Source organism: Schistocerca nitens, chromosome 2 (assembly GCF_023898315.1).
Source record: "Schistocerca nitens isolate TAMUIC-IGC-003100 chromosome 2, iqSchNite1.1, whole genome shotgun sequence".
NCBI classification, from domain to species: domain Eukaryota; kingdom Metazoa; phylum Arthropoda; class Insecta; order Orthoptera; family Acrididae; genus Schistocerca; species Schistocerca nitens.
Window position 1 is genome coordinate 198,472,466 of NC_064615.1, and position 17,841 is coordinate 198,490,306.

Here is a 17,841-nt window from a genome sequence, read left to right on the forward strand (position 1 = left end):
GCTTCCATGGACCCATACACTAGTCGAATCATAGACTGTCGCGCTCTTTCCGTGACGGTGTCGAATGATTTCACATACTTCGATGACACAACGGTGAAGAGGTTCTGCATCGTGGTTGTCTGCTGTGTAACCCAGTTGTTTACGGAATAAAGGCTGGAAAACGTACAGGCCATGTAAGCGGTCTTCCTCCACCTATTCATCTGTCACGGCAGATTCCAACCGGTGCATCTCGAACAACAAAACTAAAGTGTTCTGCGGCCACAACTTGCACAAATCACATGCTTCCTCTTACACTGAAGCGCCAAAAAAACTGGTATAGCCATGTGTATTCAAGTACAGTGATATGTAAACAGCCAGAATACGACGCTACGGTCGGCAACGTCTATATAAGACAACAAGTGTGTGGCGCAGTTGTTGGATCGGTTACTGGAGCTACAATGGCAGGTTATCAAGATTTAAGTGAGTCTGAACCTGATGTTACAGTCGGCGCACGAGAGATGGGACGCAGCATCCAGAGATGAAGTAGCGATGAAATGGGGTTTTTCCCGTAGGACCATTTCACGAGTGTACCGTGATTATCAAGAATTCGGTAAAACATCAAACCTCCGACATCGCTGCAGTCGGAAATAAGATCCTGCAAGAACGGGACCAACCCTGACTGAAGAAAATCGTTCAACGCGAGAGAAGTGCAATCCTCCCGCAAATTTCTGCAGATTTCTGTGCTGAGCCATCAACAAGTGGCAGTGTGCGAATCATTCAACGAAACATCATCGATGTGGGCTTTCGGAGCCGAAGGCCTACTCGTGTACCCTTGATGACTGCACAACACAATGCTTTACTCCTCGCCTGGGCCCATCAACACCGACAATGAACTGTTGATGACTGGAAATATGTTGCCTGGTCGGACGAGTCTCGTTTCAAATTGTATCGAGCGGAATGAAAGTGTACAGGTATGGAGATAAACTCGCGAATCCATGGAACCTGCATGTCAGTAGTGCACTGTAATGGTGTGGGGCGTGTGCAGTTGGAGTGATTTGGGACCCCTGATACGTCTAGATACGAATCTGGCACATGATACACACGTAAGCGTCCTGTTTAATCACCTGCATACATTTGTGTCCATTGTGAATTCCGACGGACTTAGGCAATTCCAGCAGGACAATGCGACACCCCACACGTCCAGAATTGCTACAGAGTGCCTCCTGGAACACTGCTGAGTTGAAACACTTCCGCTGACCACCACACTCCCCAGCCATGAACATTATTGAGCATACCTGGGATGTCTTCCAACATGCTGTTCAGAAGAGATCTCCACCCCATTGTCCTCTTACGGATTAATGGACAGCACTGTAGGAATGATGGAGTCAGTTCTCTCCAGCACTACTTCAGACATTAGTCGAGTCCATACCACCTCGTGATGCGGCACTTCCGCGTGCTCGTGGGGGCCCTACACGATATAAGGCAGGTGTACCGGTTTCTTTAGCTCTTCAGTGTATCTGAAGAGCCACGTGCTCTAGTACGTCTTGGAAAGTGCTCTGCATAGTGTTCCTGTAAACAGCATATGTAACACGTTTTAAGAGAACGTATGGATCTACGAAGCAATTTCCTACAGTTCCAGCCTACCCATTAACAACTGAATGCAATATGCCGCCATGTAGGATAAGATGGATACTAAGCGTCAAAACCTTCTTTGAATAAGTACATCGAACTTGTTGGGTTGCGCATGGACAGGCGATGAATATAAACTTATACTCGTATGCAAAACTCAGGGACGAAAGTAACTTTCGTATGATGTGTCACCGCCAAGTAACATGCTCGAAGAAAGTCGGACCGTACGTACAAACAACAGCTATAACATAGTACGGAATGTAACTAAAAGAAATACTCAGTGAGACGAATAGAAATGACACTTTTCTTTACAGACGTCAGTTACACTGAAGCCACCACGACTTATGATGGTCTCCTACACATTACAAAAGGTGGGACACGGTTATTTATAGAGATTGGAATGACCACGGACAGCACTACTTGCTCTGCAAAGTGCTCCCATGCTGCCCACAAGGTTGGTAAGGATTTATTGTAGTAAGGCGTTCCATTCCTCCACCAGGACGGTCGACAACTGCCGTATCGTTGTTGAAGCATGTGGAAGTTCTACGTACGTCTTCCCATCGCATCCCACAAGTGCTCGATTGGACTGTAGTTGGGGAGCGGGTAGGCCAGTCCATTCGCCGAATGTCCTTTGGTTCCAAGAGTTCCTGCACCTGCGCTGTTCGATGCGGTCATGCATTCTCAGCCATAAAAATGAATTCCTGGACCGAATGCGCCCCTGAAAAGACTCACTTGGGGAAGGAGTACAGTGTCAATGATAACATTGACCGTTGAGTGTACCGTGTTCAAAGATTTGGAGGTCAGTATGCCCATGCAACATTATGTCTCTCCACACAGTAACGCCTGTACCCCCAAAACTATCACCGACTGTACCAACAAAACTATCCCTTTCGACAGTTTTCTTGGGTGCATTACGTGTTCCCGCCTTTCGCCATATGAGGATACGTCAAGCATTGTTGAACACGATTGTTTGGTGGTCCAGATGTGCGCAGGCGTAATTTTGCATGTGCTTACTGACCTCTATATCCATAAACATGTTACCCTCGCTGGTCATTGTTACTGTGTCGCTGTGCTCGCCCCCATGTGTACCTCTTCAGGGATGCATTCGGCCCTGACTCTGGATGACAATGCGTGGTCGCATCGAACAGCGCAGGTGCAAGAACTCTTGGAACGAGAGGATATTAGGCGAATAGACTGGCCTACCCTCTCCTCCATACTTAAATCCCATCGAGGACGTGTAGATTATTTTGGGAAAACGTATGAAGCGCGTCTACATTCACCAATGAATCTCCAACAGTCGTCAGCCGCGCTGAATGGATCGCCGTACCCTAAGAACTTCTTACCAACGATTGCCGTCCGTGGTAAACACACAACTTGTTACGAACCTCGTCCCATTTTTTGTAAAGCCCAGGGGTCACCATAAATCGCGGTGAATTGTCTTTGAATAAATCATTTCTGTTTGTCTCATAATGCATTTTTGGAAATTTGTGGTAAGTACCTGTGGGACCAAAATGCAGAGGTCATCGCTCCCTAAGCCTACACACTACTTAATCTAACTTAAACTAACTTACACTATGGACAACACACACACCCCTGCCCGAGGGAGGACTCGAACCTCCGACGGGGGGAGTCGCACGGACCGTGACAAGGCGCCTCAGACCGCGCTGCCGTTGTGTATTTATTGGATATTACACCGTAGCAGTTCTTTCTATGTATGGTCCAAGCTTCGTCGAGCTATGTTATTCGGCAGTGTCAGGTCATGAGAAAGACGCTTTCATCCTTAACTTCTGCACACCAGTGTACTTTCTTAACAAGATAACAGATTTTCTAATACATCGTTATATGTGCTCAGTAGTTCCCCTTTTCTACACTCAATCCTCATAGTTTTCCAGTGATTCTCACACTGTTCTATTATATTTTCTCTGTATTTATTTATTTTATTGTGACTATGTAATCCAAATATTCTGCTGCTACAGTTATCAAGTCTGTCTTTCGCACTATTTCTGTAGTACCTTCCACATGTAATACCTCTTCAAGCTATTCTTCAGTACTCGTGTCACGTACTAATTTTATTTCGTTCGGATCGTTAATTTAATTTAAATTGTTATATAAGCACTGTTTTTAGTGTTTAATGTTAATGTTTTTCTGGTTTGTTTCCTTCATATTTATTTACTGTTTCAGTCCAACTCTTGCAATTGCATTATGACTGCCAACGATGATATCTACTCCTCATTCGTACCTCACTCATGCGGTGTAACATTTTTTTAAATGTTGTCTACAAGTATTTTCGTTCTTGAACTACAATAGTCAGTTAAAATCTGATTAAGGCCTTGTAAGTCGAAAACCAGTTAACAGAACAAATTAATAATGTAGAATTTATGCAAAATTGCACTTTTTATTTATATTAAATTGGTGCATAAGTTCGTAGCGTTTTTGTTTTGCATGTTGGTTTTCCGGTTGTGGTTATTTGTGGAAAAAATGTGTTTGTTTACGTCTTTGGTATTGCACGCTTTTTCCCGTACAGTTTACAAAAAGCAAATAAAATAAATTCATATTTCACCATTAGCATTGGTACTTGAGAAATTTAAAGAAACAAGACAACCTTCGTGGTGGAAATTGATATAAAGGTAGTTAAGAATTGTTGTCAGAATAACCTGATGTATACAGTATCTATGGAAAAGAAAATTGAGAATGTGTTAGATGACGATCAGTTTGACTTTAGGACAAGTGCAGCGATACTGGAGTTGCGGTGATAATGGAAAATCAAGACACGTTCATAGGATTTGTCGACCTGGAAAAAGCGTTCGACATTGTCAAATGGGTCCAAGATGTTCGAAATTCTGTGAAACATGGGGGTAAGCTGTAGGGAGAGACGGGTAATGTACAATGTCTACAAGAGCCAAGAGGGAACATTAAGAGTGGAAGATCAAGAACAAAGTGCTCAGATTAAAAATGGCGTAAGGCAGGGACGTAGTCTCTCGCCCCTACTGTTCAATTTGTACATCCAAGAAGCAATGATGGAAATGAAAGAAAGAAATGGAATTAAAACTCAATGCGAAACGATATCAATGAAAAGATTCATTGATCCTCAATAAAAGTGAAAAAGAATTGCGGGATCTGCTGAATGGAATCAACAATAATGAGTACAGCCACGCATTGAGATAAACATATCGTAAAGCACTCCCCCATAGATTTTTCATGGGATTTAAATCCGGTCTTTTCGGTGGCCAGCTCAGAAGTGAAATTCGTTTCTATTGAAACCACAACTTCGACACGGCAGACATGTGAATCCCAGCGTTATCGTGTTGGAATAGTGAATTATCATGGTCAAATTCCTCATACATACGAACCAATTCAATTTCCAACGCTCCTGTATAATCATCAGACTTTATTTTTGGGTGTAGCCATGCTTTGTTGGACGTGCCTTTAAGTACAAAGTGCTGCCCAGGCCATAACGCTGACACTGCCGAAGTTTCTACTCATCCGAACGTGTCCTTCTGTACGGAGATCATGCCAGTAATACTGAAAACCATCTGGACCATCCAAACCAACTTCTTCTCGTCAAGGAAAGTTACTTTGTTCTATTCTATGGTCCACGAGATATGTTCTTCCTCAAACTTCAGTCCAGCTTCCTTCTGCGCATTGTTTAAAGGTGGCTTATGGTGCTTTTCCTTTAATGCTAAATTCGCATCTCGAACCAGGATTTGTGTAACGCATCTGGAAGTGACTGATAACTGCAAATCAGCCACGATCTGAGAAGAAAACAAGCCGTTGACTTTTGCTTTACGCAGAATCAAGCGCTTATACGATACTGACAATTTTAGTGTCCGGCTATATCTGTCACTTTTGCCATACTGTGCACCAAATCGGACAGAAGTATCAGTAACACAACTACCTCATCCTAATTTCTTAGCAAGCCGGCGATTAGACAGGCCCATTTCTTTGTTCGCCTCTATACTTTCGTGTTCTTCGCCCGACAGAGGCTTTCTACACAGTATTATCACAATAACTACCGTAAGACGTTACGGGACACACCTCCAAACTGTAGCTATAGCGAACTGTTGACATTCACCACTATGCGCGCCACCTAGAGGACGTGGCTTCATACCAGCTTCAGTCCCTTCCTAGGTTGGTTGATTTTGGGGGGAGAACCAAACAGCGAGGTCATCGGTCCCATCGGATTAGGGAAGGATGTGGAAGGAAGTCGGCCGTGCTCTTTTAAAGGAATTATCCTGGCATTTGTCTGGAGCGATTTAGGGAAATCACGGAAAACCTAAATCAGGATGGGCGGACGTGGGTTTTGAACCGTCGTCCTCCCGAATGCGAGTCCAGTGTGCTAACCACTACGCCAACTAGCTCGGTCGTCCGTACCTACCTGAAAGACCTTCTTTTTTCAATTTTTAAGTATTCGGTTCAAATGGTTCAGATGGCTCTGAGCACTATGGGACTTAACTTCTGAGATCATCAGTCCCCTAGAACTTAGAACTACTTAAACCTAACTAACCCAAGGACGTCACACACATCCATGCCCGAGACGGGATTCGAACCTGCGACCGTAGCGGTCGCGCTGTTCCAGACTGTAGCGTGTAGAACCGCTCGGCCACTCCGGCCGGCGATTCTTTACAGCAGTGTGTAAAACATTCTCGGTATTCTTGTCGCGTCATTTCGGGATAAAATCTGAAGCTTTCGACGATAACCTCCATTTCTCCCATGTCTTGAAGAACGCTGCTCAAAATGTCTCAAATGGTTCTGAGCACTATGGGACTTAAATTCTGAGGTCATCAGTCCCCTAGAACTTAGAACTACTTAAACCTAACTAACCTAAGGACATCACACACATCCATGCCCGAGACAGGATTCGAACTTGCGACCGTAGCGGTCGCCCTGTTTCAGACTGTAGCGCCTAGAACCGCAGGGCCACACTGGCCGGCTATTCGGCCTAATTCTAACGCTGAAATGCGAATGTATTTTGTTTTGCTTTGTTGTAAACTGTACGGGAAAAATGCGTGCAATGCCAAATACGTAAATAAACACGTTTTTTTCCCCACATAACCGTGTGCTTTTATACCAATTTCCACCAGTGTAGTACCTTCTTAACCCATATTTCACCTGTCCACATAATTGTTAACGACCCACTGTAACTACTGCGGCTGCCAATTTGTGCGCTTGTGAATAGAGCGCTGTACGCTGCTGGCACCGAAACAAAGGCTCCTTACGGGGAGCGTATAGCAGAGTGGCTGCAGACAGCCGCGGTTGCACAAGCGCCGCCATTATAGCTCGGCTTGAAATAAGAAAACAATGGCTCGGCCGCGTGTCTGTGTGTCCTCGCGAGCGGTTTGCCGCGGATTGCAGCAGCCTTCGCTTCACGGAGCGTTGCGACGTGCGCCGCCAAAGTGCCCACCCGAGGACGCACCAGAGGAATGCAGCGCGTCGCGGGGCAATCAAATGAAGCGCTGATGTCCTTGCGGAGGCGTCTGGCCGATGAAGCACGACTCACTTTTAGCCTCTGTCTCTGTTTACGTGCAGAGCTCACGTCTGACTCAACAATGCATTAAGCGGTACCCAGTAAGTCTAATCCTGACTATTTACAAAAAATGGTTCAAATGGCTCTAAACACTATGGGGCTTAACTTCTGAGGTCATCAGTCCCCTGGAACTTAGAACTACTTAAACCTAACTAATCTAAGGACATCACACACATCCATGCCCGAGGCAGGATTCGAACCTGCGACCGTAGCGGTCGCGCGGTTCCAGACTGTAGCGCCTAGAACCGCTCTGCCACTCCGGCCGTCCGCAGCTCGTGGTCGTGCGGTAGCGTTCTCGTTTCCCCACGCCTGGGTTCCCGGGTTCGATTCCCGGCGGGTCAGGGATTTTCTGTGCCTCGTGATGACTGGGTGTTGTGTGATGTCCTTAGGTGATCATAGATGTTAAGTCCCATAGTGCTCAGAGCCATTTCAACCATTTGAACCACTCCGGCCGGCGATTCTTTACAGCAGTGTGTAAAACATTCTCGGTATTCTTGCCGCGTCATTTCCTGATAAAATCTGAAGCATTCGACGATCACCTCCATTTCTTCCATGTCTTGAAGAACGCTGTTCAAAATGTCTCAAATGGTTCTGACAAGGGAACCTCCCCATCGCACCCCCCTCAGATGGATAGGCCTTGAAAAACTGAACACAGATCAATCGAGAAAACAGGAAGAAGTTGTGTGGAACTATGAAAAAATAAGCAAAACATACAAACTGAATAGTCCATGTGCATGATAGGCAACATTAAGGAAAATGTCAGCTCAGCAGTGCCGTGGTCCCGTGGTTAGCGTGGGCAGCTCCGGAGCGAGAGGTCCTTGGTTCAAGTCTTCCCTCTAGTGAAAAGTTTAATTTTTTATTTTCAATTTATGTCACAAACTCTTATGTTTTCATCACTTTTTTGGGAGTGATTATCACATCCAGAAGAAAACCTAAATAGGGCAAGGTAGAAGAATCATTTTACCCATTCGCCAAGCGTACAAGTTAGGTGGGTCGACAACATATTCCTGTCATGTGACGCACATGCCGTCACCATTGTCGTGTAGAATATATTAGACGTGTTTTCCGGTGGAGGAATCGGTTGACCTATAACCTTGCGATCAAATCTTTTCGGTTCCCATTGGAGAAGCACGTCCTTTCGTCTACTAATCGCACGGTTTTGCGGTGCGGTCGCAAAACATAGACACTAAACTTATTACAGTGAACAGAGACGTCAATGAATGAACTGACATATCATAACTTTGCGAAAATAAAGAAAATAAATTTCTCACTTGAGGGAAGATTTGAACCAAAGACCTCTCGCTCCGCAGCTGCTCTCGCTAACCACGGGACCACGGCACTGCTGAGCTTACACTATCTTCCTGTTTTCTCGATTGATCTGTGTTCAGTTTTTCAAGTCCTATCCACTGTGCCAACTTATAACTAAATCTGAGGGGGGTGCGAAGGGGAGGTTCCCTTGTGAGCACTATGGGACTTAAATTCTGAGGTCATCAGTCACCTAGAACTTAGAACTACTTAAACCTAACTAACCTAAGGACATCACAAACATCCAAGCCCGAGGCAGGATTCGAACCTGCGACCGTAGCGGTCGCGAGGTTCCAGACTGTAGCGCCTAGAACCGCTCGGCCACTCCGAACGGCCGGAGAACGCTGCCTTTATTTCGAGTACACCATAGTCATTATTTCGGAACACATACATCATATGGTAAATTTCGGACTTCAAGTGTTCCTCGTCAGCAACAGTTTTTGCTCTATATACCAAACGGAAAAGGAAATGTGCAAATGCTGCACACTCACAGGATGAAATACCGATTGTGGTTCTTCCTTTGTGTGGTGCTATATCCAGCAAAATAGGAAGAGTGCTGGGTAGACGCGGTATAGATGGATGATGGATGGAGAGGGATTTAAGGGCGCACGACGGCAAGGTCTTCAGCGCCCGCTCAGTAACAGATTGAGATGGGTGTCAAGAAAAGACTCAGAACAATAAGATAGAACAGAACGGAAGATACAGGAAACTAGCTCGGAAAAATATGTGCCTACCCACACCGAAGCGTGGGACGAATCATGCCGCCAGCAGTAAAACATGGACAACACAGGAAGAAAGTGGTAGAGGGAGCTAATACAATATAGCAGATGGTAGTGGCTGGCTGACCGCAAGGAAAAAGGGAGGAGCCAGCCACTTTGCAATACACTAAAACCTCCAGCCTAAAAGTTTAGGCCAGAGTCCAGACACATCACAAAACTTTAAAACCCTAGACACACACGTCTCATCATTAGCTAAAACACAGGGCAGATCCCCATCAACTTGTGCTTCTGCCCTTGCGTCACGGTATAAAATGCCGTCTGTTAAAATGTGCCGGACAGAGATGTGCACACCACAAGCATCACAAATCGGTGGATCCTCCCGCCGTAATAGAAAACTATGTGTGAGAGGACAGTGCCCAACCCGAAGACGCGTGAGGGCCACCTCTTCCCGCCTGAGCAGCCGGCAGGAGGAACGCCACGGCCGAGTTGTTGAGTTTACCAACCGCAGTTTATTGGCCGTCACCGCCAGCCATTCTTCCTCTCACAACTTCATGCACTCCTTGTGGAGTGCAGAAGTGAGAGACTGCAAGGGAATAGGACATTGGACCACATCCTGTTCTCTGCAGGCCTCCTTGGCGACGGGGTATAAGACCAATTTTTCGTCCTCCTAAGAAAATTAAGGAGATGGTGCGTCCTGTTAAGGACAGTCTCGACCTCTGGGTCCCTGGAATTTATAATATCACCTGTGAGTGTGGAAGCAATTATATAGGTCTGACCATTCGTATCGTTTCCGACCACTGTGCAGAACACCAACGGCATGTTAAAAATAGAGAAATGGAGAAATCGGCAATTGCGGAGCATAGCCTCACGAACAAACACGAAATACTGTTCGATGAAACAAAAATTTTGTCCCATGCCACCACAGCCGGCCGAAGTGGCCGTGCGGTTAAAGGCGCTGCAGTCTGGAACCGCAGGACCGCTACGGTCGCAGGTTCGAATCCTGCCTCGGGCATGGATGTTTGTGATGTCCTTAGGTTAGTTAGGTTTAACTAGTTCTAAGTTCTAGGGGACTAATAACCTCAGCAGTTGAGTCCCATAGTGCTCAGAGCCATTTGAACCATGCCACCACATACTGGGATTCTGTTATTAAGGAGGCTCTTGAAATATGAATGAGCGAGAAGACCTTTAACTGTGATAGTGGATACTATCTGAGCGGTGCATGGGAACGAGCGCTCGATGCAGAGAAGCAGCAGAGACATTCCTTGCAGGGTTTACGTTCTCACGGAAGCGGTGGCGCCACCAGCGCAGACATTGACACCGTCTGTGAGAGCAGTATGTAATCGCCGACCAATCACAAGCCGTCCACGGGCTATATAAGGCCACCACAGCAGCAGTGAAGACTTCTACCTCACCATTTGTGCCCGTCCTATCCACCTCACTCCTACCCTCAAATACCTTGGCCTCACCATCAACCACCACCTTACCTGGACTCCCCATCTCCTTACCATCCAACACAAAGCTCACAACAGACTCCACCTCCTGAAACTCCTGTCCTGCCGGATATGGGGCCTGCATCCTTCCACCACCCTTCACTCTGTCTTCAATCGCCGGCCGCAGTGGTCTAGCGGTTCAGGCGCTCAGTCCGGAACCGCGCGACTACTACGGTCGCAGGTTCGAATCCTGCCTCGGGCGTGGATGTGTGTGATGTCCTTAGGTTAGTTAGGTTTAAGTAGTTCTAAGTTCTAGGGGACTGATGACCACAGATGTTAAGTCCCATAGTGCTCAGAGCCATTTGAACCATTTTTTTTTCGTCTTCAATCCACGAGTGGCCTACCGGGACCATCCGACCGCTATGTCATCCTCAGAGGAGGATGCGGATAGGAGGGGCGTGGGGTCAGCACACCGCTCTTCCAGTCATTATGATGGTATTCTTGACCGAAGCCGCTACTATTTGGTCGAGTAGCTCCTCAGTTGGCATCACGAGGCTGAGTGCATCCCAAAAAGTGGCAACAGCTCATAGTGGCTGGATGGTCACCCATCCATGTGCCGGTCACACCCAACAACGCATAACTTTGGTCATCTCACGGGAACTGTTCCACCATACTTCACACCTACAAATCCTTGATCTGCCCCATCCTCTGTTACGCCAGTGTGGCTTGGATTTCCGCCCCTCCCAGGTTCTATAAATCCCTCCAAATCCTCGAATGCCATGTGCTCCGCCTTGCCTTTCGCATCCGCCTTCCGTCCCCCACACCCATCCTCTACGACCTCATCCTCTTCCCCCACATTCTCCTGTTCCTTGAACACATCTGCACACTATATATTGTCTGCCGTGTTGATCCCCCTCGTCCTTTGGTTTCTCCCTTCCTCTCCACCCCCAGCTCGTTGCTGCGCCTTTACCGTTGTGTCCCACCCTCCCTCCATCTCCACACCCTCCACCTCCTTTCCCAACGCAACTTCCACCATCTACCCCTACCAGATGATGAGCTTCGCCCTGACATCTATCCTTCCTACCAACTCTAACGCCACCTTCCTCCTGCCTCCTCCTCAGGGCTCCCTCTCCTCCCCCTCCCTTCTCCTGAGCGGCTTTCCCCTCCTACTCCCCCTCCCTCTCTTGTGCTCCCCTTCAGTGTCTCTGCACACCCTCCTGCCTTGTCTTCCCTCTTCACCTCTTGCCCCACCAGTCTCCTGCCTCTTGGTGTACCTGCTGACACCCCTACTCTTTTCATCCTATCCCCTCCCCTGCTGCAGCTTGCTCTCCCCTCCTTTTCCATCCTCTCTGGCCTCTCCCTCGGCAGGTTCCGCCTGGCAGTTTTATTCTTCATCGTGTGTGCTCCAAGTGGGTTTAAAGTGAGTTGTTTTGGAGTGTTTTTAATACTGTGGCCGACTTTTAACCTGTGCGTGTGCCTTCAGTGTCTTCTTTGTGTTTTAAGAATCGCCAACTGTGTTTTTTTTTTTTGACTTTATGTCGACTTTTTTAATTATCCCCCCCATGAACGTCTCCATGTCAGTGTATTTTTACCTCCATTACCTCCCCTTACTCTGTTTTATGTCCCCCTTTTTTTATCACCTTATATATAACATTTTCGTCTTGTATTAGCTGTCATGTCACTCGCCTGAAGAGCGGCGGATTGTGCCGCTGACAGCCCTCCCCTGCCCATGTGGGGCATCGGAATGAAATCACAATGTAGATAAAAAAGGCAATGAAGACAGTCAGTTGCTCCTGACGATGACGATGGAGGCTATTGTCGAAAGCTTCAGGTTTTATCCTGAATTGACAAGGCAAGAAAACCGAGAATGTTTAAAATATCAGAGCCGTCGCAAAAGATTTCGTTCTCTTTAAAGCAGTGTTTTTCAATCTGTAGGTCGCGACCCCCTGGGAGGTCGCAACGCCTTACTCAGGACGTCACGGATGCAGGAAAATGGAAATGCCGTATGGCTAGGGCCACAGGTAGACCGTTCGCCTGGTGCAAGTCTGTCGAATTGACGCCACTTTGGCGACTTGCGTGTCGATAGGGATGAAATGATGATGATAAGGAGAACACAAAATACAGTCCCTGAGTGGAGAAAATCTCCAACCCAGCTGGGAATCGAACCCGAGCCGTCAGGTATGACATTCCGCCGCTCTGACCACTCAGCTACCAGGGGCAGACATGGTCACAGGAGAAAGCAGAAGAAACTTGCCCATTTTATGCTCGCTCAGAGCGAAGCTTGAAAAAAATGGTTCAAATGGCTCTGAGCACTATGGGACTTAACATCTGAGGTCATCAGTCCCCTAGAACTTAGAGCTACTTAAACCTAACTAACCTAAGGACGACACACACATCCATGCCCGAGGCAGGACTCGAACCTGCGAGCGTAGCTGCCGCGTAGTTCCAGACTGAAGCGCCTAGAACCGCTCGGACACTCCGTCCGGCGAAGCTTGAAAACAATTATCACGTGTGTACTTGCTGATGTACTCGGACAACTGATTGAAGTGCCCGAAAACGCGCGACTATGCACCCCGCTGGCCCCTTCTCAACCCCACGCCTCTACCGCGGCAAAGAATGTAATTATATCTCTGCCCGCAGAGTAATGCGATCTCTTTTCACATTGCACTTGATTTCTCGATCTGTATAGTTTCAAGAGCAAAGAAATTAAATAGGTTGCCTTTCAAATCGCTGAAATACTTTTATTACAGTTCTGGGGGTCGCGAGAATATTTTTCCTTAGAAAGGGGTCGCGTATTCAGAAAAGTTGAAAAACACTGCTTTAAAGAATCGCACTTACGCGTATCAGATTCTTTAATCAGCTTTCCCTGGTGAGGGGAACGTGAAACTTTTAGTTTTACGTCACATGAACGTCGAACCCTTGAGAATGCAACATCAAGTCGGCCATGCCTGAAAGCTGGTTCATTCAGGAATATTTCCACTTTGTCCATTGTTCGGTCTTGTAATTTGTTGCGGGCATGGGAAAAACAGCCTAAAGGCTTAAATGTGAAGGGTGATTTACCGCCGGAACGTGTCGATTCTCTGGAGCCAGATTGAATTTCTGCTTGTCAGTGGGTGAGTAAAGTCTCTTGGTAATTTGGACTTCTTGAGTTAAGCTGCCTCGAAGCATATACAACCTTCATACTTGACTTAAATCTTTATTGTGAGATTACACTTCTTGATGAGTACACACTGAGGTGGCAGAAGTCTTAGGATAGAGCGACAGGCACATATACAGATGGCAGCAGCATTGCGTATACAAGGTATAAAAGGACGGTGCGTTGGCGGAGCTGTCATTTGTTCTCAGGTGATTCATGTGAAAAGTTTTCCGACATGATTACGTGATTATGGCCCCAAGATGGGAATTAACAGACTTTGAACCGAGCGAGGTGGCGCAGTGGTTAGACACTGGACTCGCATTCGGGAGGACGACGGTTCAATCCCGCGTCCGGCCATCCTGATTTAGGTTTTCCGTGATTTCCCTAAATCACTCCAGGCAAATGCCGGGATGGTTCCTCTGAAAGGGCACGGCCGACTTCCTTCCCCATCCTTCCCTAATCCGATGAGACCGATGACCACGCTGTCTGGTCTGCTTCCCCAAAACCAACCAACCAACAGACTTTGAACGCGGAATGGTAATTGAGCTAGACGTATGCGATATTCCATTTCGGAAACCGTTAGGAAATTCAATATTCCGAGATCCACAGCATCAACAGTTTTTCGAAAACACCAAATTCCGGGCATTACCTATCATAACGGACGACGCAGTGGCCGGCAGCCTCACTTAACGACCGAGAGCAGCGGCGTTTGCGTAGAGTTATCATTGCTAATACACAAGCAACACTGCGTGAATTAACCGCATAAATTAATGTACGACGAATGTACCCGTCAGTGCAGTGCGGAGAAATTTGCATTGAATGGGCTATGGCTGCAGTCAATCGACGCATATGCGCACAGCACATCTCATGCAGCGCCTCTGTTGAGCTCCTTACCGTACCGCTTGGATCCTAGACGACAGAAAAACCGTGGTCTGGTCAGACGAGTCCCGATTTCAGCTGGTAAGAGCTGATAGTAGAGTTCGAATGTGGCGCAGACCCCACGAAGCTATGAACCGAATTTGTTAACAAGGAGCTGTGCTTGCTGGTGGTGACTCATAATGTTGTTTTCACATCGAATGGGGCTGGTTCCTCTGGGCCAACTAAATCATCACTGACTGGAAACGTTTAGGTTCGGCTGCTTGGAGACAATTTGCAGCCATTCGTGGACTTCATGTTTTGGATGATTATACGTCATGTCACCAGGCCATAACAGCTCGCGATTACTTTGAAGAACATTCTGGACAATTCGAGCTAATCATTGGGCCACCTAGATCGCCCGACATGAATCTCATCGGACATTTATAGGACACTAGCTGACCCGGCGAACTCTGTTCCGCCTTAAAGCCAATAAATAATCAGATTTTGGATGTTAAGTTCAATTTTTTATTAGGAAAAACAAATAAAAAATTAAGTATTTTAATGATTCTTTATTATTTATGTTTTTTGGTGCATAGCTTCCACTCTTCAATTAAGTACCTTGTGATAAACGACATTTTTTGTTTTATTATCAGGCTCAAGAACAAACAACGCAGATGGTCTTCCGACCCGTGAACATGCCACGTACAATTTACCATGTGAAAAACATGGATATTCCAGATTTAAACCACAAACTTTCAAGGATTGGCCTTGTGATTTGTTAATGGCCATGGCGAATGCAAGACGGATCGTAAATTGAAGTCTTTTAAACTCGGTTGGGATCATCGGGATCCTCGGAATGAGAACTTCCTCACCTTCAAATTTTCCTTTGTGTATCGTCGGGTAACTAACATTGCTCATCAATTTACTTACCACCAAACGCGTACCGTTGTACAGTTTTGGTTGGTTTATGTTTCGAAGCATGATTACTACGGAGCCAACTTTTAGGCGTAAATTGTGCGGTGGTAAGCCAGGCACATCCAAGAAGTTTAAAAATTCAATTGGATAGTTGGTGGCTTCATCTTCAATTGTTACACAGTCAATAGATTTGAATGAATGCATTTTACTAATGATCTCATTTTGAATTACGTAGTTTAGGTCACTACATCTTTACTCTTAGCCGCTAAAATTGCTCGCTGACTCAACCATTCATTACTTCTGTAGTTAGTAATGATGTTTGGGAGTACTTTGTTGGTAAGTTCGTCTTTCGATGAAACAAAGTTACAGAAATTATGAGGAAATGAAATAAATCCGCTCGATTCTTCGACAGGTACTCGACCATTACCGATAGTCAGCAACTGCTCAGAGAAATCTTCGGCAACTCTCATGTTTGTTGTCAGCTGAAGTTTCTTCACGTACCCCCATAGATTCGATGAAATATTCGATCGTCTTGGTCGCGGCGTTGTTAATGATGATTCAAAGAAAATACAAATTATTTCTTTAAATTTTTAATTAATGATATATACTGATACTTAACCATAGACGTTTAGCTGTCATTTGCGTTTTGTTATTCCATGTTAGATTCGTTTTTGTTATACCACGTTTTATAGTGACGTTTAGCTGACATTTGCGTTTTGTTATTCCATGCCAGATGCGTTTTTGTTATACCACGTTTTATAGCGGTCGAACGGGATAAAAAGAATCCTATGTCCGTCTCCTGGTTCTAACAAGTGAACCTCCCCATCGCACCCCCCTCAGATTTAGTTATAAGTTGGCACAGTGGATAGGCCTTGAAAAACTGAACACAGATCAATCGAGAAAACAGAAAGAAGTTGTGTGGAACTATGAAAAAAATGAGCAAAATGTACAAACTGAGTAGTCCATGAGTAAGATAAGCAAAATCAAGGATAGTCTGGGATGAGGAGTGCTGTGGTCCCGTGGTTAGCGTCAGTAGCTGCGGTACAAGAGGTCCTTGGTTCAAGTCTTCCCTCCAGTAAAAAGTTTTAATTTTTATTTTCAGACGATTATCAGAGTTCAGGCACTCACACATAATCAATTTCGCTCTCCAAAATTCCAGGACGTGTTCAGATTTGCTTGGACATATGCACGATTTGACGGTCTACACAGGGAAAAATTTTAAAACGTTAAAAACATGTTTTGACAGAGCACAGAGAAAACTGTACGACTGTGAAACTGTTGCATTCATTTTTTGCAGTATATGTGACACACTCTTACGTTTTCATCACTTTTTTGGGAGTGATTATCACATCCACAAGGAAACCTAAATCGAGCAAGGTAGAAGAATCTTTTTACCCATTCGCCAAGTGTGCAAGTTAGGTGGGTCAACAACATATTCCTGTCATGTGACGCACATGCCGTCGCCAGTGTTGTATAGAATATATCAGACGTGTTTTCCTAGATCAAATGTTTTCTGTTACCATTGGAGAGGCACGTCCTTTCGTCTACTAATCGCACGGTTTTGCGTTGCGGTCGCAAAACACAGGCCCTAAACTTATTACAGTGAACAGAGACGTCAATGAACGAACGGACAGATCATAACTTGCAAAAACAAGGTAAGTAAACTTTTCGGTCAAGGGTAGACTTGAACCAAGGACCTTTCACTCCGCAGCTGCTCACGCTAACCACGGGACCACGGCGCTCCTGTGCCCAGATGTGCCTTGATATTGCATATGTTGCCCATAGACTACTCAATTTGTATATTTTGCTTATTTTTTCATAGTTCCACACAACTTCTTCCTGTTTTCTCGACTGATCTGTGTACAGTTTTTCAAGGCCTATCCACTGTGCCAAATTATAACTAAATCTGAGGGGGGTGCGATGGGGAGGTTCCCTTGTAAGCTACCTCTCAACCAATTTTCAGCCAAATCGGTCCAGCCGTTCTTGAGTTATAAATAGTGTAACTAACACGACTTTCTTTTATATATATAGATAATCGACAGGTTAGTTCGTGCACAATATCTTCTACCAGCAATACTTTCGCAATTACGGACGGCTATAGAGGCAGCATGGCTCAGTATTTCTGCATGTGACGTCCAACGACTTGTTCAGTGCATGTCACGTCGAGTAGCTGCATTACTCAGGGCAAAAGGGAATTCGACACGATATTAGGAGGTATCCCACGACTTTCGTCACCTCGGTGTTTTGTGACAGTATTTTTAATTTTTAATTCAGTCAATCATTGCATGAAATACTGAAAATCATATTTTTGTTGCCCTGTGAGCCCTTAAACAGGCAACCTGCAAA